This window comes from Pithys albifrons, chromosome 22 (assembly GCF_047495875.1).
Source record: "Pithys albifrons albifrons isolate INPA30051 chromosome 22, PitAlb_v1, whole genome shotgun sequence".
Classification (NCBI taxonomy): domain Eukaryota; kingdom Metazoa; phylum Chordata; class Aves; order Passeriformes; family Thamnophilidae; genus Pithys; species Pithys albifrons.
In genome coordinates, this window is record NC_092479.1 from 5755533 (window position 1) to 5782376 (window position 26844).

At 46.3% G+C, this 26844-nt stretch overlaps 1 long non-coding RNA gene across 2 annotated transcripts in view; it reads left to right on the forward strand.

Moving 5' to 3' along the window:
- Positions 1-5988: 5988 nt before the first annotated feature.
- Positions 5989-26844, forward strand: part of LOC139682066 (uncharacterized) — a 30033-nt gene continuing 9177 nt past the window's right edge. Inside the window, exons 1-3 of one of the 2 annotated variants that reach the window (XR_011699598.1) lie at positions 5989-6102; positions 15626-15677; positions 17685-17852. This is a non-coding gene — a long non-coding RNA (uncharacterized lncRNA). Of the gene's footprint in view, positions 6103-9736; positions 9853-15625; positions 15678-17684; positions 17853-26844 lie in introns of those variants that run through there. The other variant, XR_011699599.1, reaches the window with a different exon arrangement.

Sequence of the window (26844 nt, forward strand, 5' to 3'; positions counted from 1 at the left end):
AGGCAACAAAGCAATTCATGGCAACGTGGTTGAGAGTGCCTTTTATTTCAAAGCTGCTAAACCCTCCCTGGCACTTAAAGTCACTTTTCATAAGGCAAATCTAGTGTGTTTGCTGGGTTCCCAGGATCTCAGCCCCAGGAAGCCTTTAACAGGAGTCAAAAGAGACATTAAGCACTGGGGAGGAATTGGGGAGACAGAAAACAGAAATTAGGGTTTAACACGGAGCCAAAGGAAGCTCAGCAAAGAAAAGGCATTTTTTCCATGTGTTATTTCCCTTTCATGCATTTCCCTTTCGGTCAGACCTTCAGCAGAGCTGTTTCTGTGGAAGTGGCCCACTTTGCCCAGTGAATGGAGTGCACCCTGCAGATGGGAGCTGGGGTGTTTGGAAGCGGGTGTTTGGAAAGTGGTAGCCAGATTATTTTATTTTAAGGCTCTATTGCAGCAAAAGGCAGGAAAACAGACAGGGGGAGAGTAGTGAGTGGTTCACTGGCACTGATTGTCTACCACAGCAGGTTCAGCACTTGGATTTGAGTGACTTCTCTCTCCAGATGGTTGGTGGGAGCTGACTCCCCAGATCTGTGCATAGCGTGCTCCATAATGAAAACGTATGGCATCACTTGCTGGCTTCTGAGAGCTTTTTCCCTGAGCCCAAGTATAGCTCCCTGTGTTATGGATCCCTTCTCTGCCTGAAGCACAAAACCCAGGGCTCTGCCACCCTCCCAGCCAGGGACTGGGAGCTGGGAGGTCCTTTATTCCAGACAGACCCACTCATGCTTCTACAACTGTATAATCCCACAATAATGAGGAGTAGTCTTCCTGCCACAGAGAAATTGATAGAATGGCCCTGATTTTCCATACCATGTTGCCAATTTGCATGCTTTTGTCTGACCTAAATATTCAGCATAACGGGTGGTTCATATACAGGCTCTGAATCTGTGAGAACTGAGAAATTCAAGTAATCTAAGAGAAGTATCTCTGTATCCTGTCACACACCCGCAGGTATTCCATAGCAGGTAAATGGACTTACAGAGGTACCATCTTCAGAAATGCTGGATAGGCATTCCCAGCTCTTCCAGGGTGCACACCAGTGTCTGGCTTTTCCAGCAGTGCAGGATACTTGGGCTATTTGCCCAGCAGCACCTACTGATTTTGCTTGAATGAGGAACAAAACTATATTCTTCTGAGTTCTGGGGAAAAAAGTCAAACAGGTTCTGCTCCAGTATAAACTACGAGCTGTGATTCACTGTAACTCAGGTTCAGATAAAATTACCATGTACACATCTTTTCATGGCTCAGTTCTCAGGGATATTTTCACTGGTATCTTGTTTGAAGCACCCAGGTCACCAAGCCCTGCCAATGTTCAACATAGAACTACTTGCACATCCTATAACCTCATTTTCTGGATATGAAACCCCACAAATCTGCTCTCTTTATGTGTCCCCAGAGTCTCTGAAGTAGCCCAGTGACCTTGTTTGTTGTTTGGGGTGTCAGGATTTTGCATCTAAATCCTTAGAGAAACCTGGGTTACGTTGGACTCTGCTGACTCCCTCCTGGCAGAAGTAACTCCAGGTTCCTAGACAGCCATTCCATGCTCTGCTTAATCTCAGTTTGTGTGTTTCACATGATGTGTGTGACACTCTGCATTCCCTTTGTTTCCCCCAACTTTTTATTTTCCATCTGAGACGTGGCAGGAACTGGGAAACGCAATCAGTGGGGAGAATATACAGGAAATGGAAGCCATAAACAAAACTGCCTGGTGGAGTCTCCCTGAGGTCTGGACAACAGTTGTTGAAACAAACCACCGGTGACCCCAAAAGATCTGAGGCTGAACTTGATCCTTTCAAGATGGAAATGTGGGATGAAGATGGCAGAGATGAGTTGGTAACAGTCTCATCTTTTCTTTTGTAGGTTCTGTTCCAGATGGAGCTTTCAAATAACAGCAGCTTGTTGGACCCACAAAAGGGCAAGGTTGAGAATCAGGGAAACTTCATCTACTGGGAGACTCATATTGGGCCTTTGTCTTCCTACACCGAAATCTGAACCTTTTAAAGATTCCAACAGTCAGAGCTGGAGGCACATTATCAGAATAATCCAGGACTTCTAAATACAAACCTTTGCAATCTATTTCTGGGGCATATAAATAGCAGAAAATACCTGATGCTGATGTCTGAGATGGGTTACACATGAGAGACTGTTCTTTCCAGTCACAAAAGTCTACAATCCTGTGGAAGTGGCCACATATTCAGCAACCAGAAGCTTCAGCCTTCGTCCATCAGCACAAGGGGAACAGGGAATGGTGTTATTCTCAAAACAGGGTGTAATGGGAGATATTACATGTTGTTCTCAATGAGAGAAACTTGGGTTTGAACTTTGGAAAATCTGGATGCTTCTCACAGATGTTAAAAGAAAACACGGAGGTTTGGATTCTGCTTTATGGTGTAGGTGCTAAGCCAGCTTGAGAAGTTTGGCATCCTCACTAAGGGCCAAAGTCCACCACTCCTAGTTAAATTCAGCTTTTTCCTGTGTGGTCAATCACTAGAGCAGGTTGCTCAGGCAAGTTGTGGAGTCTCCATCCTTGGATATATTCAAAATCTAACTGGACATGGCCCTCAGCAAAATCCTGCAGCTGACCCTGCTTGAGCAGGGCTTGGACTCCAGGACGATTCTGTGATAAACAGAGGAGCACTCAAATGGGACTCAAAACTTGGTCCATTCTAAGAATTTGAGAGTCTTACCATTAATTTAAATGGGAGTGAGATCAGGTTCCAAGTCGTCAGGATGGCAGAAAGCTCTTTATCTCATAAAGCTCCTGGGCACCTTTTACTGGAATTAACTCTGGGCTTTTTTCCCTTCAGATATTCTCCAGCCTCTGCAAAGGAAACTGCAGTAACAAATCAGATTCTGCAACATTTTAAGTCCTGAAGCAAAATTCAGCAGTTTTAGAGGGGCAGCATAAAAGGGAATGGGGCGGGGGAAGTGGGGTGGGAAGTATTTATAATCCCTTTAATATTTTAAAATTTAATTATATCCAAATTGGGTTAGCGAGACTGACAAGAATACTGCATCTAAAGCCTGGAGCCCAGAGGCAGCACTGGAAAATGAGAGGAGAAATTAATAATAAAAAACCCCTATTGCTTCAAGGCAGCAGACTGGAACACTGACATTCCATTACTCCGTCTGTCTGCTGAATTCATTTAGCATCTGTGGCCTAAATAGGCTACTTTTAAAGAGCCATGCTCTGGTTTTTATGTTGGCAGGGGGTGGGGGTTCTCAGAGGGCTTTTCTTCCCTGAAATGTGTCTCGGGAAGGCACATCAGGCGGTGGTTAACAGGGGAGAGTCATCCTGACCTCTCAGCAGTCGTAGTTAAATGATATCTTGGGGTGTTTTTAATGCCTTGCAGAGAGGGGTCTGCAGCATTTGGGGCACTGCAGGGACATTTCTGAGGGCAAAGCTGGGGCAGGGGTGTTGTGTGAGGGATTGAAGTGCTCAGTTTAACTCTGTAAAAGTACCTCATGAGCCCTCACTGAGGTGCAGCCACTCCAGCAGCTCAGCACTGAAAGGTGTGGCAAGGTATTAAAAAGTATCTCAAGGAATCAACAGTGTAGATTGTTAAAATGTTTTCCTTTCCCTTCCCTGAAAGCTCCAGCAGTGCCTGGAGCAGCCTCTGGCCCAGCCTGTCCTCCAGCTGTGCCACCCCAGAACCCACAGCTGGCCCTCAGGATGCTCCTTTCGCTGCCAACTCCATCCACCTTCAAGGCTTTGGGAAGAGCTGAGACCAAACCTGGGGCAGGAGCTGCCCAGAACTTACAGTGGAGGCCAGGGAGGTGCCTTGACAGCAGGATGGGAGGGGAAGAAGGGAATGATTCTCCACCTTATTCCTTAGAAACCTACAAGTGTTTCACTTCTGGGTCTTTTCTGAAACATCTGGATAGCAGGAGGATAAAAGGTACCAGTGTAACCTCCCAGTAAGATCAATTGTTTAAAACTTGCTGTGTATTTCCAGTCTTCCTGGCTTCCTTCCCAAGATTATGGAAACAGGTCTGTGACTTTCCTTGGAGTAGAATATAATGTATTCTGTGTAGTTCTATTTTTTCTGTTTCATTTTATGCAAATAAACTTTTATTCCCTCTCCCCTGATTTATCATCTTCAAGGTCTTTGTGTAAATTATGCAGAAAAGAAAACCATGGATTTTATGGGAAGTCATATAGAAGCTGTTAAAATTGGCCTTTTCTCCTCCTCCTCACTGTTCTTTGCTCTCAGTGTGAGTTTTACCAAAAGTTTTTATCGAGTTTAATGGAGATCACCCATCAGACAGGGGCACAATAAAGATTTTACAGTTGCAGTTTGCCATGAAAACACAGCAGTGCTTTTGGATTTCAGTAGGGAAGGGTCTTATCCAGCAGATTCTGAGCTACCTGAGAGCCCATGGCTGGGCTTTTGTGAGGGAACCCCAGGGAGTCCCCAGGGCTGGTGCAGTGGCTTCATCCAGCCTTGAAGGGCAGGGGAAGGGGGAGACCCTCTGGTACCTCTGGTCTGGTGCTGGGAGTCAGAGTCAGGAACTGCCCAGAGCTGCTGTCAAGGAGATACTGCTGATTTCTAAGAAAATCTAATAAAAATATTTTAGATCTGAAGAGAATCTTGCCTGTTGTCATCCATCCAACACTGACACAGACATCCTCCACCAAAACCAGTCCTGCCCTAAAAATATCATCACAGTTTTAATCCTTTCACTGGCATGTTTTGCCCATCACTGAATACCATCATTGTCTCCTCCTTTGGTCACCCTCTGCTTGACTCCACAGACACTGAGGTGAGAGCGAAATTGGTTTAAGAATGTATAAATATTGCATTAATGTTCCTTGATGTTATCCCCTTACAGCCTCCACCTTGGCCGCTCCTAAAATGGGTACTCCATAAACTTTCCTGCTTTGTCCTGAACTCGTTATTTGGGCTTCCAGGAGGGCTGTCTCCTGTCTCCTCGTTTTGCATTTCAGCAGAGCTGAAAATAAATACCTGGCTTGCATCTTCCCAAGCACGGGAAGCCCAACCACTGGAGAGCTGCTTTTAAAGAGTTGTGTCATTCCTCCTTCCTCCCATTAGGCAGCAGTCCAGCCAAATTTACCTTTGCTTTGGCTTAAACAGATTTCTTTTCTATCCTTTTCATACAGCAACAGCCTGGCCCTGGGCAAATCTCCTGGGAGACTTGGCTCAAATGCACCTGTGCTACCCAGACAAACAGACACTGCAGTCGCTGTGGCTCTCTTGGCTAACACAGCAATATTTCACTGGGGCACTTAAGGGATTCATCTCCTTCACAGAGGAAATGTCCTGTAGTGTTGAAAGAGGACTTAATTTCAGTTATCATTATTTCACAGAACGAGAGCTGTGCAGTTATAAATCACCAGAGACTTTTCTGCAGTTTTCATTGAATTCTTTCTGCTTTAGGCTCACAACTATTTCTTCCAACTCACAGCCTTTTCTACTAAACTTCTTTCTTTAACCTCTCACTTCTGCCTCTCCTGGTTTCCCAGTGTGGATAAGTAACTCCCAGTTAGACTCACGCCCAAAACTATACCAGGTTACTTGCTATGATCTTACTCTCTTTGTTTATGTATCCTCTGCCTTTTCTATATTGACAATAAACAATTCTGTAATCACAACAAAACTGACAGGAGAAGACCTACTTTTTATTAGCCCATACAGATTTCTGTTAGAGATGTGTTTATTAATGTTAATAACAAATCATTGGCTGGTGTGATTTCACTGACTTGTATTTAACTTGCATTTGACAGGTTCCATCTCTTTAAGAACTTTCCTCCCGGGAGTAGCTTAGTTCATTTTTCTGAAAAGAAGCAACGCCCTCCCCCAGGTTGTTTCTTGACTGCAGTAATTGCTGTGACTCCTCAGGTCCCAGACAACCAACAGATAATTAGTTCCAATTAAGTTCTCTCACAGGTGCTTGTGAAATTGCCATTTGGAAGCAGCAGGTTCTCCTGGAAGGTGAACTGAATAGTGAGGAAGGGAGCACCAAAGATCCGGGGGAGAGGAGGAGCAGCACAGGACCAGCCCTGCTGTGGTGCTGCTTTTGGCTTTAGCAGGGGTATGTATGGAGGATGTTTGTACTTGTAGAGGTGGGATTGCTCCCTGTGGGTCCTTGCTGGGCTCCTCTTACTCTTTAAAAAGGAAAAAAAAAGGGGGGGGGGGGGGTAAGCAAGAAGGAACCTTAAAGCAGCCCCTCTATGTGAGCTGTGCTGAGCAAAGCCCAGTGAACTCCCAGCACTTCAGCTCTCCCATGAAGGCACCGGCAGCCCCAGCAGGTCACTGAGCTCACCTGGGTCACCTCGTGGTGAGTCTGGAGTGGTGTTTTCCTTGCAGTGTTTGTGTGTTGGGCAAGTGGAGCTGGAGTTGCCCAAGAGCTGTTGAGTAACCCCCAGGTCTGCCCTGCCTCGGGGTGGCTCCTCCTGCTGTACCGTTGGGTTTGCCAAGGCTGCCTCTCCCCCAGGGAGCAGAAGGAGCCTGTCTTTGCCTGGCTGTAGCCTGGTGCTTTATGTGGGAGGCAGGAGGGAGTTACAGATCTCATGTTAAAAGAGAAAAAGCATCTACAAACCAAACATGTGACTAAAAGCACAAAGAACCTGCAGATTTTAGCCCCTTTCCCAGTTGTTATCTCTGGTTTTTGCCCTTAGTGCTGGTGTGTGTTATGTCAACTTTTTAATTGTGTCCTGGCCCTTTTTTAAAGCAAAAGTTGCAGACTTGCAGGGTGCAGTGGATGTTGGTCTGTGCCTGCAAAGGAGAATTGGAGAGACTTCAGAGAGTAAGTGCATGTAGTACACCAGTAACATTAATCTCATGCCAAAATAGTGCCAGCTTTGCTTCACCTGCTCTGGTAGTTGTGCAGTTTAGACCTTGCCCAGGTGGTTTGCACCAGGACTGGCTGATTTAACCTTACACAGCTGGGGGAGTAACCACTTAATTGGCACTAATTCCTGAGTGCTCTGCATCACCTGGGGCTGGGAGGAAAGGGCACTGAAGGCCCTTGAAAGCCTCTCTAGACAGGCCATCTCTGAATCTCTGGGGCCCTTTGGGCTCTCTGTGGCTGCCACAGCACTTTGGGCTGTGCAGCAGTTTTGCATTCTGTGTTTATAAGTGCACAACCTCTACAAAGATCACAAGTTCAGGGCTGTACATTCCGTGGGTTCAAGTCTCTTTCTGTCTTTGTGTCACCCATAACCTCCATCAAACCTTCTGTGGCAGCAATGAAAGGCTCATCAAGAATATCCCTGTCCCAATTTACTGACTTCCTTCAGATTTCAGTGTGCTTTGAACTGTTCCTTTGACATGACAAACTCTGCTCAGGCCAGGACAGGCTTATTTACAACACTTTGTTCCATCTTATATTTTCTACCTACTACACCCTGCAAAAAAGAAGAAATTATGGTTAAGTAAGTGGAAGAGTATTTACTAGTTTCCATTTTTTCACTATAAATCTTGATTACTGGGAGTTGAAGCATGTGGGCTTCAGTGGCAAAGGGGGGAAAAAACTATATCACAATCTATTATTAGCCCAAAAGAAAACCACTAGTTTTCTTTTTTTTTCCTGTTATTTTTAGCCCAGGAATATCTCTTTCTAGTGATAGAACTCAGACACTTCTTATCCCGACCATGTGTAGATCTTGGGGGCCTTAAACCTCCCCCTTCTCTCAGGCTGCAGAAAATTCTGAGCTTTATTCACAAAATGGCACTGGCCTGAATACAAAGTGCCACACTTTCTGTGGGAGGGAGAAGACAGGAAAAATGTTGTGGCAGGTGGCTTAAAATAAACAAGAATCCAAGCAGCTCCGTTTGGAGTGCTCTGAGCTGGGGGGTGCTGCAGGCAGGCCCTGCAAACCTGCCTGGGGGAGCACTCAGGAGAAGGGCAGGGGCAATTATCATATGGTTTTGCCATTTTTTGCATGGATGTCATTAGGACCAACACTGTGTGCACTTGCATCCTAGGAGATACATCAACCAACCTCCAAACACCACCCCAAGCCCCTGATTATAAACCCAGACACAGGGTATGTACCACAGACCTGGACATTAAATATAATGCACCTGAGACCAGGACTTGGCTTTAAAGCCAGAGTTTTACTCAAGTTTTTCGCTGCCTGGATCATAATTTTAGGGATGTGAATAAGAGACTGTGCAGATGTTAACCAGATGCCAATATCCAACTGTAGTTCCACATGTTTCCATGTAATAACTAAGTGTTACTATGGTGATAACAGATTCACTGGAGGTTTGATTTAATAAAGCAGGATTGCATGTTAGTGTCTGTGCAGTTGCCATAGTTTTAGCCAAACAATCGTGCTGCTTCTGACTGAATTGATGGCGCTGCCACTGAGCTGAGTTTCCCTTGTAAATCTGTTTTGCAGGAAGAAATTTGCTACGTAAGCAGGTTATAGTCTATTGCTTTAATTGATCCCTCTTCTCTCCAATGGCAAGAAAAAGATAGTTTTGAATATGAGCACAAAAGGCATTTTGCTTAGAGGTGGGTTTTTTTCTTTGTCTCTTTTTTCTTTTTTTTTTTTTAATGCTGTATTTGACTTCAGATTTAAAGATCTTTGAGCCAACTGCCCAAGGCTTGCCAAGGAAGTCAGAATAAGCAAAGAATCTAAGTTGGCTTTCACAGGAGAACACCTGTGTTTGCAAGTGGCAGCAAAGGATGCTCAGTTTTACTGCCACCCATCCCAGAAACAGAGCAATAGGGACTTGTATATATTATTTTGGCTTATAAACTGCTCTCTGATGGCACTGATGACCAAATCCTGCTGCAGGTTCTGCTGTCCCCAGCTCAGAGCAGCATTGTTGACCTGAACACACACCAGAGCCATGAATACTTTTGTTCTCACCCTTTGGTCCTGGCTGTGCACCTTGTTGGGTTATTCCCAGATCCACAGGACAGTTCCCATCCCTGAGAAGAGAAGGCAATGGAGTTTCCACTCAGAGGAAAGCTGGATCCAAATGACTCAGTTTCTTCCCTGATCTCAGACCAAGGCCCTTTGCTTCTCTAACCAGTGGAAAGCTCTGTAGCTGTTTCTGGTGCAGGATCTTCTTAACCTTCTGTAGCTTCACTTCCTTGCAGTCTCCAACCCCCTGACAGGGGGATGGGGCCACGGGGAGCTTGGGATCTGCTCCCAGGGAACAAGGGACAGGATCAGAATAAACAGCCTCCATCCGTGCCAGGGGAGAGTCAGGTTGGACATCAGGAGAAATTTCCTCATGGAAAGGATGGTCAGGCACTGGAAGGGGCTGCCCAGGGAGGTTTGGAGTCCCTACCTCTGGGGGTGTCTAAGGAAGGACTGGATGTGGCACTCAGTGTTCTGGGGGACAAGGTGGGCATCAGGCACAGGGTGAAATCCATGGGCTGGGAGGGCTTTTCCAACCTCAGGGATCCTGGGATTCCATCAGTGTGGCTGCACACCCTGCAGGGCAGCGTGTGGGTCAGAGCTGGGAACCCATCTGCTTTCTGTGAGACCAAGAGGAGCTTTTTGGCTTCTCTTATGTCATAATAATAGAAGTAATAATAACAATAATTAATAACTCTAATGACAGTGATAACCTTCCAGCTGAACATGTGCAGTTTGTGTTGCCTCAGCATTATTCCCAGGCAGAGCTTCATTGATATTCAGTGCATCGTCGTGTCTGTCACTGCTCTGTGCACTTTGGGTCTGGAATCCTTGGGGAGCCTCGCAGCTGTCAAATTGACTTCCATCATTTCTCTCGGAGCTGAGAGACAAATTATCCAGCCAGCAGCCGAGACTGTGCAATCGAACTTGCAATCTCTAAGTGATAAAATGCTGCCTGCCAGGTCAGTCACACAGTCCGGCTGGGAGGAGGTGGGGGCTGGCTGGCAGTGTTGATGCTGTTTGTTGGTGTCCTTTCTCTACTTCTTTCAGAAGCTGATATTGGGCTGCCTTTTTTGCTTTTTTTCTTTTTAAGAAGTATTCATGGTCTAATGATCTGGCAAGCGCCGGGGTGAGTCACTGACATATGTCGGCTCGGAGTCCCACTGGGACAGACGCTGCTCCCGGCGCTGCCGGCACGGCCCGTGAGCGTTCCCGGCTTCTCATGGCTGTGGGAAGGCAAATCCATCCCGTCAGGGCTCTGCGATGGTGAATGAACGGGAAAGGCTTTCCCAGTTCTTTGCCCGCTGTAACTGCGAGGAGGTTTGGGTGAAGTTTGTTGTGGTTCTTCGAAAGAGCCTCAGTGCTCAGAGATGGGAGTGGTGGCTCTGGGACTTGCTCAGGCTCCCACGTTTCCCACCCTGGACAGGCTGGCCCAGCTGCCCCGCAGCCCTCGGTCCAGCGGGTGCTTGGTGGGATCCAGGGGGTTTGACAAGGCAAAATCCATGTGTGGGACCCACGGCTGGAAAAACCACTGGGGAATCCACTGCCCCCACAGCCACGCAGAGCCCTGAGATGGAGGCATGGAGAGCTCTGGGTTGGAGGGAGGAATGAAGGGATGGAAGCATGGAGAGCTCAGGGGTGGAGGGAGGAATGGAGGGATGGATGCATGGAGAGCTCAGGGATGGAGGGAGGAATGGAGGGATGGATGGATGGATGGATGGATGGATGGATGGATGGATGGATGGATGGATGGATGGAGAGCTCAGGGATGGAGGGAGGAATGAATGGATGGATGGAGAGCTCCAGGTTGGAGATGGAGGATTGGATGGAAGGATGAAGAACCCCAGCTTGGAGAGCCCTGAGATGGAGAACTCCCAGCCAGAGGGAAGGATTGCTTCTGGTAATGGCTCCACAGAAAGCAGCAGCTGTTGATTGGCCCTGGGGCTCTCCCAGCCCGTGTCCCCCGTTCCCTGAGCTCTCCCAGCCCATTTCCCCCCAGCACAGCCTGGCCTGTTCCACTCCTTCTGAGTAGCTCCAGCTCTCTGGAACCCAGAGCTGCTCCCAGCCTTGCCCCTCATCCTGCCCCTCCGTGCCTTTGGAATCAGCTCCTCCCCACCTCCCTTCCAGATCCCTTCAGGTACTGGAAGGCCACAAGTCGGTCACCCGAAGGACCCCAGGATTGGTGGTAAAATACTTTGCTTTTAAATCTGACACAAATATTCTGAAAGTTAAATAACAATCTCCAGCATTTCTTTTTCCTCAGAGTGTTCCAAAGTCACCCATTAGCATTGGTATCAGGTTCATTTTATACCATTTTCTTTCAGGTTTTTCACTTTCCTCTTTCCACCACCTCAGCTCTTAATTACGGCTGTCAAACAGAGCACAAGCCAGACATGGCATTTAGCAACCTAATTCTACCATCCTTCTCCTTTTCCATTTCCTTTCCTACAGCATTCACAAATGCCTCTACCAGTGGGTACCTCTGACATTTCCAAATTGCAATTTGACAGTGTCAGGAAGGTTCATGAATTATTAAAATGTCTCAGCATCATAGAGGTTGGAAAATTACATGTAATTTGACAAAACAAGCGCACGCAGAAAAAGAAAACCCCACCCAGGCATTCCCAAATCAAGAGAGCACCTTTAAAACTTTCCTTTGAATTTGCTTAAAAGGCTCAAATAGTAGGAGAGCTGCATGAGTCACTCTCTCTGTGTCTCTCTAGAACAGGAAAGCTCGCAGAGGGTGGAGGCATGTCAGCACAGTGTGGTACTCTCTAAAATATCAGCTGAAATGACTAGGCTGGAGAAGTGGGAGGACTGATATTAGTCACAGCTATTGCACAGCTCAGAAGATGAAGGCAGGAGGAATTACCGGACAGGCATCTGCCACTCAGCCCAACCTTTGCAAACACCTATCTGGGCTTCAGATCTCTTCATTCTTCCTTTAGAATGCCCCTTCTTCCCCTTTACTGGGAGTGAGGTCAGTCCCTTGGCCACACAGAGCAGCTGAGAAGTCAGAAGGCGGTTGAGTTCACAAATAGAATCAGCACTTTCCACCCGGGATGGTTTTGCTCAAGCCTTTTATTGTGTCCCTCTGGACAAGCCCAGGAGCTGTTGGCATCTTCCAGTTGCATGAGCAGGAGTAGGGAGGAGGAGGATCTGTGCAGAGGTGCCAGGAGCACAGAGAGATGTGGGACAGGGTTTGCTGCCCTCCTGCAGGCAGCCCTGTGTGTCTGCAGGCACAGTAAGACACACTCCGTGTCTCAGGTCCTGCTCTCTCCCGGTCCCTGCACTCCCAGCTCTTCCCTGCTCACAGACCCTGCACTTGCTCTGCTGAGCCCAACACAGCCCAAAACCTGGCTGGAAACACCACAGCAGACTTTGGGATTGCAGCAGTAGCAGGAATTAACTTGGTTCAAGAAGGGCAGCATATCCTTTGGATGGGGGAATTGTCCAGTTCTAATGGAATAGAGCTTTGTGAACACCAGAGTCTTGTTAACATTCTGGATGTTTATGTCAGTGTCTGCAGTGGAAGGATTTTAAAGCACTTCACAAAACTCAGCTCACCTCTGTGGGCTCATCTTGCTCTCCCAATGCATCTGAAACTATTATTTAAACTTACTTTATATGCAGAAAATGGGCAGGAAATTTGCAAGAAACAGCTTGCACCGCAGCCACAAATGAGCTCAGGATTTATCTTTCCCAGTTTGTGTAAAGTTCTTGTCCCTGTCCTTGTCCTGCAAAAACTCCTGAAGCCAAATGACTAACAGAAATGCAGTTCACGTGGCATTGTCTCATCCTGGGTTGTGTGGATAATTCCAGAGTTAATTATGAGGCTCAGCACATCCCATTTTTCGAGGCTGTCTATTTTTGATGATTTTTAAGTCCAGGCCGTGTGCCAGGTGTTGGTTGTGCTGAGCTGGGCTTGAGGTCACAAAGGTAGGAGGACAGAGGGTTTTGCCCAGGTTTTGGGGGAGTGTATCCTTCTCCCCAGCCTCATCCAGAGATGGGAAGAGGTTTGTACTTAGATGAACAACTCAACAAACACAAAGCCCAGTTTGCTGCCAGACCCTCTGCTCAGCCTGTCGAGCTTTGCAGACACAGCCCTTTTATGCAGCTGAACTTTTAGCAGAAGGTGTTTCATTAAATAGCCCAGAATCATCTCTGTTCTATACTGTTTTATCTCCCTGCAGTACATCTGATAATCTTATACACCACATTTAACCAAGCCAGAGCTAAAACCTGCAGCAGACCTTGCCAGTTGTCTGTGACTGTCTGGAGAAGTGATTCCCTCAGCCCTGGGAGCCATCATGGGTTTATTCTTACCCAGATTTCAGCCTGTTTGCCACATGCAAACACTTCCTTAGCACCACTTCTCAGGAAACATTTCAATGTCAGCTATCAGACCTTTTTCTTTAAAAGGAAAAAAAAAGTCATGATCATTTTCTCTAATTCTCTGACAAATTCTGAAAATAATGATTGGAATTGTACCATTCCTCTGCCCTAATTGGGTAGCTGGGAAGCATCTTAACAGCTGTCAGGAATTCTCAGGTGAGTAAAATACAGCGCTAAAGCTTATGAAAGTTTTGATAAGTGAGCTGTACCAGTTGATGTTATTAAATCATTTCATTTGTTGGAACATCCTGAGGAATTCACCCTTCCCTCTAGGCTGGCCACAGCTTTTTTATGGCAGACATTGAAATCTCCTTCTCAATCCATTATTTTAAGGATAAGGGTGATGGCAGGCAAAGAAAAAAGACCCTCTTGCCTTTCATGGTGAAATTTGTCCTACCGAATGCATTTGTTTGCTCTTCTGATTTATTTTCTTTTGACAGAAGTCATTCCTTTTTCTGGAGGGTGTTTCTTGTTCTTCTATTGGCTTCTCTTGGCTTTCCAAGTACGAAGGTTTTATGAAAAAAAAAATCCTTGGGGTTTCAGTGTCAGAAAGCATCAATTTCCCAGTTTGTGCCAAATGCTCTCCTTTTCTCTCGAAGTCAAACCTCTGGATTTTACCAAAATACCATTTTCCTATGGACCCAATAAAGCACAGCAGCATTCCAGCCTCAGTCTTGTCCAATGTGGTGTTGGTAATTCAGCCATCAGTTATGTACCTCAGTTGGGAGTTGAGTTCATTTGGAAATTTTGTCTTAATTTTTAGTAGTGAGCTCTGAAAATGTTCCACCTTCTTTGTAAAGGCATTGCTGGTCTGATAGAACAGAATTGGCACCAAAATTGCTGCTTTGGGTTTGAGATTCCTTGCTCTTAGTTCTTTCAGATGGGCATTCATCAGTTATTCACTTGTATAAATACAGCCCTGGTTTCATTTCTGGTTTAAATTGTTCTCATTAAGGAGTTACTTACAGGAGTCTGAGATTAGAAAGTGACCCTGGAGCTGTTTCTCCTGGTGTGGTTTGTCTCTGATTTCTGTGCTTTGTGAGTCTCTCACGTGAACAAATCATGGGTTAAAAGGGAGTGTGGTTGTGGGTTTTGCAGGTTTCTGACCCAAACATGTGCCGGCAGTTCCAGGGAGAGCTGTGCTGCCTGCACTGAGATTTCTCTGCTCTCAGGGACCAGGGACTTCTCTGGAAATGATTCCCAGCATCTTATTTCGTTATCAGACGTAAAATAGGTCACTCTGGGCCTTTGAATTCTGTAGTGAATCTGTTCAGGTGACCTCCCAGCAGCATCCCACGATCTGCCGGGGTGGGTTGGAGCAGCAACAATTTCTTCCCAGCATGAACCTGCCACTGCCCTCCCTGGTGCTGCTTTGAAGTAGGTCAGGTCTGTGAACTGCCAAGACTCCGTGGCCTCCTCATTTATTTCCCATTTTGCTGCTGGATGCAGAGTGGAGAGCTCAGCTCCTGCCTCCTGCCTGGGCTCAGTGCACACCCCACAAAGGCTCCTGGTGGCCCCTCTGCAGAGACCAGCTCTTGAAGGACTTCATTCCATCCAGTCATTTACAAATTATTCTTCTCACCCTGTTCTCTGGCTTTGCCTTGGTTTTCTGGAAGGGGGACTGTTGGATGGTCTCTTGGAATAGGTGAGGGAAGTTGTGTGACCACATTTCAGGTGTCACCTGGGGCTGGTTCAGTGTGCACAGGGCCAGGGGAACCCTGAGAGCCAGGAAAGTCATTACTGGAGTGTCTGGAGGTTTAATTTCCTTCTCAAATCAGGATTTTCTTTTCACAGTAAAACAAGGTAAAAATGATTGGTAAAATCCCTGGTCAAAACAAGTCTGGAATGTTACTGTTGGTTTGTTCCATTTTTTAAATCATAGCAAGGACAAGCAAAGTTTCCTGTTAGAACAGGTATTCTCAAGTTTCACTAGTGATGGAAAACTTAAAGAAAACATGTGTAACTTTGTCACTGATATGGATGGGGTAGTCCCAGGGTACTTGGCAGCTGGTTCTCTCCTTTATTAATGATATTGCATAATTAGCTGTTGCACAAAGGTTTGCCATTAAATGCATTTCTAAGGAGAGGAGATTTAATTTTCTCCATTTTATTGACTAAGGAAATTCAGACCTAGAGAAAGGAAGTGATTATTCAGAGGCCCTGGAGAGGAAATTGAGCCCAGAGTTCTGTATAATAGACCATGTAGACAATATAACATGCCCCAAAATACCCGTTGCAGCTCAGATATGCTGGTCCTGCTCTGCATTCCAGAGAGATAAAATATCTGTTGCTGCTCTCTTTAACCAACTATCCCTCTTTCCTTCTTTTTGTCCCCACCAGTTCTTGGAGCCAGGCTGTGAAAAGGCAGCTGAGTTGTGCCCTGGAAGCTTTGGTAAGTCACTTGAATTTCAGACTTGCACAAAGGAAAACGTGCACACAGAAACCTGGTGGTTTTCTCTGTGACTCCAGTCCCAGCCCAGCTCCTGGAAACTGCTCAGCACAGGAGCAGGAATGTGCTGCCACAACAGCATTATCTGGCCCTGTTGATGCAGAAATCTTAAAACATTATGTCCCAGAGCCTCTAAATGAGTTCAGCCTCCTCTGTGGGGCCATTTCCCAGTGTGGAGACACAGAGCCAGACACTGGCAGGGCTCTTGCTGGGCACAGTTTGTGTCCTTTGGTTTATCTCCCATGAGCAGACTCAGCACTCCTGGTCCTGTTCTTGTGGCCTGACCCCCTCTGTGACGGCTGTTCCCTGAGATCCAGGGGAGTTCCCTGAGCCTCGTGGCCTCCACAGCTTATCCCACTAAATCTGGGGAGATCTTGGCCATCAACAATTCTGGAATCAGGACCCACAGCCTGGTTTTGTTTACTGATAGAGTTAAATCTCAGTAGGAAATCCCCATATTCATTCATTCTTTCAATCCATGGCTACCAAAGCATCAGCCACAAAGAAGTGGTTAAAAAGGCAACCTCCCATTGCCTGTGAATCAGGAAGGCCATGGTCATTTGAAGTCAGAAATGGGATGGGGAGAGGGTGAGGAGGAGGGCTTGAGGGTCTTGCAGCTGTTTCCACATCCTCTCTCAATAGAGAGAATTTCTTTCATTAGTAGCAAGGATTTTATGCAGGAAAACTTGGAAGAAATCAAGTTGCACAAATGTTTGGGGTTTTTTTTCCCCAGGAGCTGCTATAAGTTGCATTATGGCATGTTATTTTATTCCTCTTTTCTCTCTCTCTCTCTCTGTGGAACTGCAAAAGTGACAGAGCTTTAAATGGAAAGATTTGCAGCGAGCCATCAGTCACCGTGCACGGAGGATACAGCTCCTGGTTTAGTCCTGCTTGGGCCTCCATAAATCAGCATAGCTAAAATATTTGTGGTTGTCTGTGGGAGATTTATGCAGGTGGGAGCTTAGAGTCGGTCTGTCATTTGTGTGGGGGAAGTGAGAGATGGAAGGGGCTGGGAATGTTGGCTGGAAGGAAGGAAGGATTTATAATGATGTTGTGGATATTTAGGGGCTCCACAGAGAGAATGAGCAGGAACCCAGTGAGTGTCCACAGCTCTGACTGGGAAACAGCCTCTGGTTTCCCTGCATCATTTTCTGGTTAGCCAGGGAGAGATGTTGTGTGGAAGATTCCTTCTCTGGGATCTGCTTCAGGCTTGGGTTTGGTTTTTGCCTTTTCACTCCCTCGGGTCTGAGGTGTTCTGTGCCTGGGCTGTGCCCGACTTTCGCTGTCCTGAAATGGGCTGTTTGGCTTAAAAACCTCTCACAAACTGTCTCTTGTCTCAGGAGCCCTGACTGAAGCTCAGGTGCCTTTGCTGGTGGTTGGGATTGTGAAAGTTCAGCTGAACAGGGATGGAGAGGAAGGAGGGGCACAAGAAATGTCTTTGGATTGTAGCAGCAAAACCCAGGTCACGTTTGCAGCCTCTGGAATGTTGTGACTCCTCTGACCTCAACGTTTCACTGGTTTGTGGCAGCTCTGAATGTGGCCTTGGTGAAGAGACCTTGATTTCCACCAGCTGATGTCCCAACACTTCATTCCTGTGGAGCAGGAATGGGATCACTGGGACTGCTCCACACTCCACCAGTTCATCTCCCCCGGGTGAAGGTCCAGGCTGTGGCTTCTCCTTCCCCTCCTCACCAGTGGGATCAGGAATGGGATCAGGGAACAGTCCCTGTTCCTGAGGATTTGCTGGTTTAGCTGAGGTTCAGCAGACACTGGGGAGGCTCCAGAGCCACAAAACTCCATAAGTACATTTTGGAAAGCTTAAAAAAAAAAATTCTGCATATCACATAATACTCAGGAGTTCTCTAGTCCTTCTTTCTCCTTCTCCCCAATAGTGGGTTCTGATTTCCCAAATACCTGTTTTGCAGCTCCTGATTCTCCTTTTCTCCCCAGTTTTAATTCACACTGAGCTGTAAATGCTGCACCCAGGGAGCAACAGCCAGCCTGGGAGTCCTGAGAAATTCCAGCAGAGCCCACAAATCCCACAGGACAGGAAGGGACCACTCCACCTACAGAACTCCCACAATCAACACCCTGCCCAAGGTACCAGGACCTGACCAGGTAACAAATCCCTCCCTCCTTTGTTAAGCCAAAATGGAAACATCCAGGGCTAATAGAGATGCTTTGCCAATGATTTTTAGGGAAGGAAAAATCAAGAAAGTATTAATAGCTTTGAAGTAGCACTGCTGCTCTGTGCTTGTCATGTATCCTATTAAACTTCAGTAAAAATAATTGCTGGGGATGTGAAATATGGAGAGACAGAGACGGGAGTCCTAAATCAGATTTTTTGTCTGTTTTCCATCTTTGCCAAGTCCCTATAAATCTTTGCAGTTGTAGAGACAGCCTAAAAGCTGCTAAAAGTTCCAACTACAGAGCATAACACTGAATAAGGATAGTTGAAAAATTTCTGTCAAAACTGTGTTTAATGGGAAATAGAGTTTTGATAAAATAGCATTTTCACTGAAAATAGCTGCTTTCCATGGAGAATGTTAGTTTTGTACTGCAATATTTTGACAGAAAATTTAAAATCTTGGTCTGAAATGTGTACAGCTGTTCAAGTCCATCTAGTGCCACTCATATTTCTTCACCTCCTCAAATTTGAGGGATTTTGCCAACTCCTTGGGACTTTTTGTAGGTTTGTGTCATAGGACTCCTGGTCTTGTGTTTAAAAAGCTGAGTTTCTGTGGCTCGTGAAGCTGGAGGAAAAAAAAAACCTCTTGAAAATGTGATCCAAGAACATCAGGAATTAGAAATCAAAGGAAGCAGATGAAAGTTTTCTTGTTTGGTTTCAAATAACTCTCAAGATTTTTCAGCCATTTAAAAGCATTTCAGCCTAAGAAGTGTTGTCTAATCTGATTAATTATTTTAAATACATCCCTTTGATAGTGCTTTTTTGCCTAACTTGGAAGTGTCTGTTTTGTTAACCAAATTATTTGAGGAATGTTAGAAAATACACAGGAAAAGCACAAAACCAAAACCACCACAATTTTCTGAGTGACACTGATGTTTCCTTTACCAGGCTGTGGTTAAATTTATTGGAAGTGTCATGATATTGTGTGGTCTGGATCTGTCTGAGCTCTGCTTTGGAGCCCAATCCCTTTGGAGCAGCCCTGGATTGGGGGTAGGGGGGACAGACAGACCCCTGGGAGGGAGCAGCTCCTTCCCTGGGGTGGGATGGGAGGAATCCCATGGGCCCAGCCCCTTCCCACTGCTCCTCTCCAGGCTGCATAAATCAAACCAATGTGCCAGCAGGGACACAGTGCCAGGCAGAGGGTTTGTCCAGCCTGACCTGCTGCCCCAGAGAATTCCTCATGTCCCGTGCCCAGGGAGGAGGAGAACAGGTTAAGTGTTCAGGGATTCCTCCCATCCATGGTCCAAGGTCTTGTGCTAAAAATTGCTTTTTTATGTAGGGTTTATTGATTTTTTTTCTTTATCAAACTATTTGAATTTTAGTTTAACTAAAATAATAACTGTCCAATGCATAGAGATTGTTCTGAGTCTTTTCCAGTCCTTCCCAGTTCTGATTTTTTTGGATAGGGAGGGAGGGCAGTACTGGATGGGGATCTGGGCATACCCATAACCTTCCCTGTGATTTAGAAACTGTTTCTGTTTTGTTTTCCTTTTTTCAGTGATTCCTCACACTCTTTGCCTTTCTGAACATCATGGAGTATTTTTGTTTCCATGGAAGTTTTTGTCCCAGCCTGAAGGTGCAGCTGGAATTGGTGTCTGTGTGTTCAGATCCTGCTGTTGTTGCACTGAGGGCAAAGGGGTGAGGAGGGAACCCCCAGGTTTGTGGGCAGAAACCTTTGTTTTGTGTGTGATTTCCCTGGCAGGGACACCTCTTATTTCTCCTCACAGCTGCTCTGGTTCCTGCCTGGAGAGCCCTTTCTAATTCCAAGGTGAGGATCCTCCCCAGGTGCTGGAGTGGGACCTGCAGGTCCTGCTGTCCCTGCTTGTTCCAGGGGGTGGAATGAAGGGCTGAGGAGCTTCCAGCTTTCTGGCCAGGGCTCCGTGGTGCTGCTTCCAAACCTGAAATTCCTCCTAGGAAGTGCTGTTAACTCCAATATTCATTCCTGCCATAATAAAGCCCTTTTTTTTTTTTTTGTTTGCCTGGGTCCTCTGTTCACATGACAGTGCCCAAGCAGCAAAACTTTATTCTAGTGAGCATCTGGAAATCTGAGGCTGTGTCCATAGCAGTAAAATCAGGGATGCCTGGGAATGTTCCCAGGAATGTTCCTCAAATGTGGAACACGATACTGCACTACTGAAGTGCTGGAATGTGCCTTGGCAGAATTTTGGCCAGTGCAGGCTGATGTTTTTCTCAGCTGTTCCCAGGTAAGGTTTGTAGTTGGAGACCATTCCCAAGAAGTGGTTTCTTGTCCAGTCACCTGGACTGAGACACCTGAGAGGTTTCCAGTTCAGGTCTGGGCTCTTCTGTATCAGCTGCCCTGAGTGTTGGAAACATTCCTGTGCACATTTAATGCTCTGGGGTAAATATCTGCTACATGAAGTTCAAATCTGGCTGAAGTCCTCCCTTCTTTTGCCTTTCATGTCACCTTTACTCTTCACAGAAGGTGGTGGCACAGCTGAATGTGTCTCAGGAGGTTGTTTACATGGTGTTTATTTAAATTATGCTCCTGTGAGTGTCATTGTAGCTGCCTCTGTGTCAGTGATTTCCTTTGATCACTCAGAAATCCTGATTTTAAAAGGGGTTCACAGGCATGAACTTTTGTGCAGCAGCATGTGTGGATATGTAAGAAACTTCTGAGCAATATTAATTATTTTGTGATGTGCTGGCTATTAGGAAAGATCAAAGATGTGCTGCTCGAGAGCTGTGCTCGTGTGTTGTGGGAAATTCCTGTCCCCAAGACACGACAGTTTTGAGAGCTGACCTACAAAGAAGGGTCTCAGTTCACTCTTGGTTTATCTGAGGGCCCAGGAAAAGCAGAGCATTGGCCAATGTAAAATCCAGGCACTTGTAAGTTGTAAAAACAAAATAGGTGTGGGCTCAATACACAGAAAGGAGGCATCTTCTTCTGTATGGACTCATCAGAAACCAGCAGCTACTGTGGGTCTTCATTTTACAGAGTTTTTCTAATTATTGCCTTGATTGTAAGTAGTTAGATTTCTAGATATATATTTCTAATATATATTTATACATAGCATATAATTATAATAAGGTGATCATGAAGATTTTGCATGCACATTCTGAATAACTTGAAATTCCTTTGAGTTTTCAAATGAATTAACAGTGAGAGCTTCTGTTGGGTGTGAATTTGGGGACTGAGTCTGTGCTGGGCTCTGGTAGAACCTTAACCCTGTGCCAAAGCTGTGCCAGTCCCTGTGCCCAGATGAGCTCCTGGTGCATTTGGAGCCCAGGATGTACCAGGAGCAGGGCCAGGCTGGGAGGTGAGCCTGGAATTGGGACAGGGAGGGAATCAGTGCTCCTCTGAAAGGAGACAGGGAGGTGTTTACTGGTTTCCAGGGGGATCCCCCTCTGGTGTGCCCAGAAGGGGAACTGGTGAAGAGCCACCTTGAGACTGAACAGCCTGTTCTGTCCTGGGGAAGGAGGAAACTGCACCCCATGTGGGGTGGCTCTTGTGGCATTTCACACAAAATACACCAGCTGAGGTCTGGTGAGAGCAGGGAGGGCTGTCCCCAACCACAGCTCAGGACTTTCCTCCTGAGTCACCACCCCAGGGACAGACAGGGGCACTTGGGGCACTCAGAGCCCAGAATGGCATCACTGAGATCCTTCCCGTGGGCTCCAGAACCACATCCCAGAACCCTGGAAGTGGGACCTTCCAGAACCACATCCCAGAGCCAGAGAGAGAAAGTTTCCCAGCCTCACTGGGAACCACGTTTGTGCCTTGCTGGAGATGAAACTCCTTCCTGGTCCCTTTTCCCCCGTGCTGGGGAATTCCCTCCAGGAAATGCTGCTCAGTGACTGTGAGAGCACGAGAAACCAGAGAGGGGCTTTCAAATGAATTTTCAGGTTCATTCACAGCTTGGCTGAAGAGCAGCTGTGGGAAACAAACCTCCTGAGAACTGAAACAGTGCCCTGAGACGAGCTCAGAGCTGCAGTTCTTCTGTAGAGAAGGGAATTTGGGCATTTCAGCGCTGGGGAAATGAAACTGGGCAGTGCTGTGTTTCACTGGGTGAGACAGCAGTCCTCTCTCCAGGGTTTGGACTTCCTTGCAGAGGGGTTTTCAAGATATAGGAAGAAGAAATAGTTGTTTTAAATTGCCTTTAGCCCTGGCACGTCTTAAGAAGGGAAACATTTTTGTTTGAAATGTCAGTGCTAATCACCAGTGGCTTAATTTAGAGAGGCATTTTTGGAGGTGTTGGGTCTCTGTAGCCGTCAGAGTGAGCTGGAGAGGGACATGGATATTCATTATATGATGAACAAACAAAGGAGCCTTAATTGTTGTCCCACCCCAAACTGAAGGGCTCGTTTTTGGTGCTGGGATCCTGTTTGGAACTGGTGTTCCATCCCATGGGACAGTGTGAAATATGGATCATGCTTCTCTTACAGTTCTTTCCTTTATAACATAAATCTGCAGGTTCATTTGTTCCAACAACTCCAGAAGAATGAATGGGAACAGACTGTAAAAAATGCATAATATAAATTTGATTGCACTTTAAAATCAGTGCCATTAGGATCCAGATTTTCAAATGATGGTTCAAATTGGAATGAGACATCTCTCCATCTTCCAAAGGTCTGTGATGACTTTATCTTTTAATTGCCACTATAATGACGGGTGGGACTTTCTAGGCCTGTCTGTGTCTGTGATAACCTCACCTCCTGTGCCTGCCCTACAGGACCTCCCCAGCTTTATCTCTGAGTTCTCTGAATGAGTCTCCATTTGTTCTCAGCCCGATAACAGCACCCTTGGAATATCCCCTGGCTGCACCAGGCTCTGACGCAGCAGCCCCTGTGGGGAAATCTTTATCAGTTTAGAGCTTATCAGGCTGCACAAACCCAGCCTGGACACTCCCTGTGTCTCCAGGGTTGCTTTAGAGACCTGTGTGCCCAGGGGTGACCCAGTCTCCATTCAGGAAAATGTGTCATCACGTGCCTGAGCCAGAGGACAGGCCCATGTGCAGTTCCCCTTTGGCTGGGTCAGGGCAGATCAGGGCTTGAGGGTGGCTGATTTATCATCTCAGCATGAATCTGCAGGAGAAAAAAAGCATGTCATGCTCAAGGTGGGAATGGGCTGTGCTGCTGCTCAGCTCTGTGTGAAAACACACACCTGTGGCAGGGGCAGATGCTGGAAGAGGAAACCTCAGCTCTGGTGCTACACAAGGAGTTCTGAAATGAGAAGTGCTGGCAGAGGATGATGGTTTGCTGAAGGGAGTGCTCTTGTGCAGATGTGTTGTGAACTCCTAAATCAGATTTAATGCAAGAAAATCACTTATGTAATGGATAATTGAAATATGGCATAAGGGCACAGGATTTGAATTCGTGCAGAGGGAAAAAAGAATCCACAGAAAAACTCAATCAGAGGGCAGGTTGTTGCCAGGGCAAAATAATGCTGGGTTTATAGTAAAGAAATGTTTTATATTTCATAACGTTCTTGTGTTGTAGAAGCATTTGAGGTGTCTGAAAACACCAATACATTGAGCAGTTTGAGCTCACTTGGGACTTTCTTATTCATCCCACTGAAAGAGCCAAAAAAGTAAAGCTATTTCTTTGTGTTCTTCCAGCATGGACAGGAAAGGCTTCCAGGTGATCAAGGAAAGCACCAGGATGCCTAAAATGCAGGGGACTTGAAGCTTGCAGCACCATATCCAGGAACTTTGGTGCAGTCCTTTATAGCCCTGCAAATGGGTGGTTAAAATCTGATTGCTTTGACCATTTAAACTGTAAGTGATGAAAAATCAGGTCTGAGAAATTTGGGTCATCCAATAAGGAGGTTTAATGAACTTTCCTGTACTGATTGTGGTTCTGTGTCTCTGCCCCGTGGTCTGAGCCTCTCCCAGCTCCTCGTGGGACTCTTGGCTGTTCCTGCCAAGGTGTGTGGGTGAGCTGCAGACTGGGGCATCACTGGGGCAGCCTCCAGTGGGGCAGCCAAGACAACAGGCCCAGCACATGGCAGGGGTTACACCCAGCCCCAGTTCTGCCCCAGACTGCAAAGGGTTAAAAGCTGCTTTAGTCAGAATTGCTCACCCAGGTAGTGCCCCAACCTGTAAAATGTTTATAACACCTGGGAAGAGTTTATTGCCTCCATATAAACTGTTATAAATGGAAACAAGGTGTGATGTGGGACTAAGGGCAGGGACAGAGGGACAGGCAGGACATTGGACCTCTTATTGAGACTCACGGGCTCCTTGTGCTGTGGGAGGGATGGGAGACCCTGCACAACCCCACGAGCAGAGGCAGGAAAAGTCCCCCTTTGTGCCAGGGTTGGAGTGCCCAGCACTGGAACTGGCAGAGCCCTTCAGTCCCTGATGCACACAGGATTTATCCTGAGAATTGGGATAAGAAGGAATTATGGTGACTGGCAGCTGGAAGAAAATGGGGAATGCTGCCTGTGTCAGTGCTGGAAGGGCTCTGGGAGATGTGTTGTGTCCCCAGGACTTGTGTGGGGTGGAAGGACTCAGTCCACCCCTAACACCTTTCTCTTCCTTTGACATCCCTGTTACGTCACAAATCCCCTGGGATTGAAGCTCAGACTCACTTCCATCCTCCAAATTCTCCCCAAATGTTAATAATCAAAAGTATGCCAAAAGATGAGTGATTAAAATCTCAAATATCTTTCCATATGATTGTGATGAACATGTTTCCCTTTATTTCCTCAGCTTCCATTTGATGTTGTTGTCTCTGGCCTGGCTCACCCAACCCCTGTTTGCATTGGCTTCTGCTGGGAAGTTCAGCAGCTTTACCTTTTTTCTGTTTTCTCTCCCTGCTGCACAATGTGAAATTGCAGGTTGTTGTGTATCTGATTGTTTCTTACCTGTCTCTGTAGCCAGAGAACATCACAGGGTCCCACAGATGGAAATCTGCTGGTTTATCTGGGACTGAAGAGCCTGTGCCCCCCAAAACTCAAAGCTCTGAGGGAGCTCTGAGGACACTTCAGTTAAATGTGAATTAACCCACAGTCCTGGCATTTGGGTTTGCTTTTCATGGGCTCTTTTCTTTGCACAGCCCCATTAATGAGGAGAAAACAACATAAATACAACAGAAGCATAAAAATAACCCAGGATCTCCTCTCTGGATCCAGACATCAAACCCAGCAGGAACATGGGAAGGGATCACGTGGATCCACATCACTCTGGCCCTGCCAAGGGCTCCACGAGCTCTGTGGAAAAGCCTATGGAAAAACATAAAACACCAATACCAGGAGTGGCAGAGAATCACAGCACAGTTTGTGTTGGAAAGGAGCTTTAAAGAACATCTAGTTCAAACACTAAATGTATTTTCCTCATTTTTTCTGCCCCAATCCAAGAGTTGGAGCATGGACTCAGGAGGAAGCAAAGTGAAGGCTGGTTTTGATGAGTGTCCCATTAGAAAAGTGTGGACCTTTCTGATGTGGCTCATTGTTAGAGCTGTGCTGGTGGAGGGAGGACAAAGCAGAGACTCTTTTCCTGGTGCAGAGGTAAAACCTGATCAAAATGAGAATGTGTTTTGGAAAAGTGGAGCCAGGGGGAAATACTGGGTAAATTTGGTGGCCTTTGCTCAGTTCCTGCTTGCAGGGGATGCTCCAGTTCAAGTTCCTCTCCCACGGTGCTGACAAGAAATGCTCAGTGATAACCTGCACAAGTGAGGCCTGAGCTGGTACCTGGGGCACAAGGGCTCTGCTGGGGACTTCCCAAACTAGTTTTCTGTTCATATATAATATGCAGTATCATATCTAATTATGTTCTAAGAAAATGGGATCTGCAGTCAGCCTGGAGGAAAAGAGCAACCTCTCTGGGAAACATGAGATTTGGGACCTGAATTGTTTGAGACTGTAAAAATTCTCAGCTTCTCAGGCATTTCTGGAGTTTCTGGGCTCTGTGGTTTTTTGGGGGGTGCAGTTTATTCAGCAGCTCTGCAAGATTTAATGTGATAACTCTTGAAATCTCAGCACGCTGCTCAGAGAGGCAGAATGTCATAAAGGTGTCTGGGAAACAGCTGTTCCAGTGCTGGGAGCTGCTGGGGAAGTGCAGCCCTGAATTCATATGGAAGCAGCTGCAGCTTGGGAAGCTTTAGTTTCCTGAACAAATACTTGGGACATCCATCCCACTTGGGCAGTTGTGGCTTGCTGAGCTCGAGGTGCAAGGAAAGCAAAGTTGCAGCAACAGACTGGACCTTTCACCAACCAACTGGTAACAGCAGAAAAGTGGATTCACTTTCCAGTTAATTCTTCTTTGGATTTATTAATTCTCTGACTGGTGCTCCCAGCTGATGAGTGTGGGAATGCAGAGGGAATCTTCTCCAGGCCTGACAGCTGGGGATGTTTTGGGGCATTTCCTTATGGTTTAGCTCCTTTGCAAACCATTGTGACAAACAAAAGTAGAAATTGTCTTGGGAGGGTTTCATAAAAGTGTTGATGACACAAAATCCAGAAGTTTGCAGTAAAATCAGTATTAACACACTGTCAAAACTGTCTAATTAGGCTGGTGAAAATGAATGTGTAAATCTCCATCTGATTTTTAATTTTTGCAAGGAAACCATTAATGCCCAGCAGGTATTAATAGATCAGGATAGTTTTTTGTCAGGATTCTCTCCTGGTGGTGAGGGGCCTCTCATTGCTGCCAGATCACCAGAAGGTCCTGGAATTAACAATTGCAAGGCTGAACAACAGAGTAATTCAATGACATTATTAGGGAAGATGTTTTGTTGAGGGTATTCACTTTCTGGCTTTTAGGCCCCTGGTTTTCAGAAAATCCAAGTGGCTGCAGCTCTAACAATTCTGTGGGATAACCAAAATTAGTACCTGCCTTTAAAATAAGAATTTTTAAAACTAAAACTGAAATGGGGACTCTGCCCCAAGTCGTGCTAGAGGATCCCAAAATCCCCAGCAGGACTCAAGACTTTTGTTAAGCTCCCAAAACTGTTGTGAGGTTT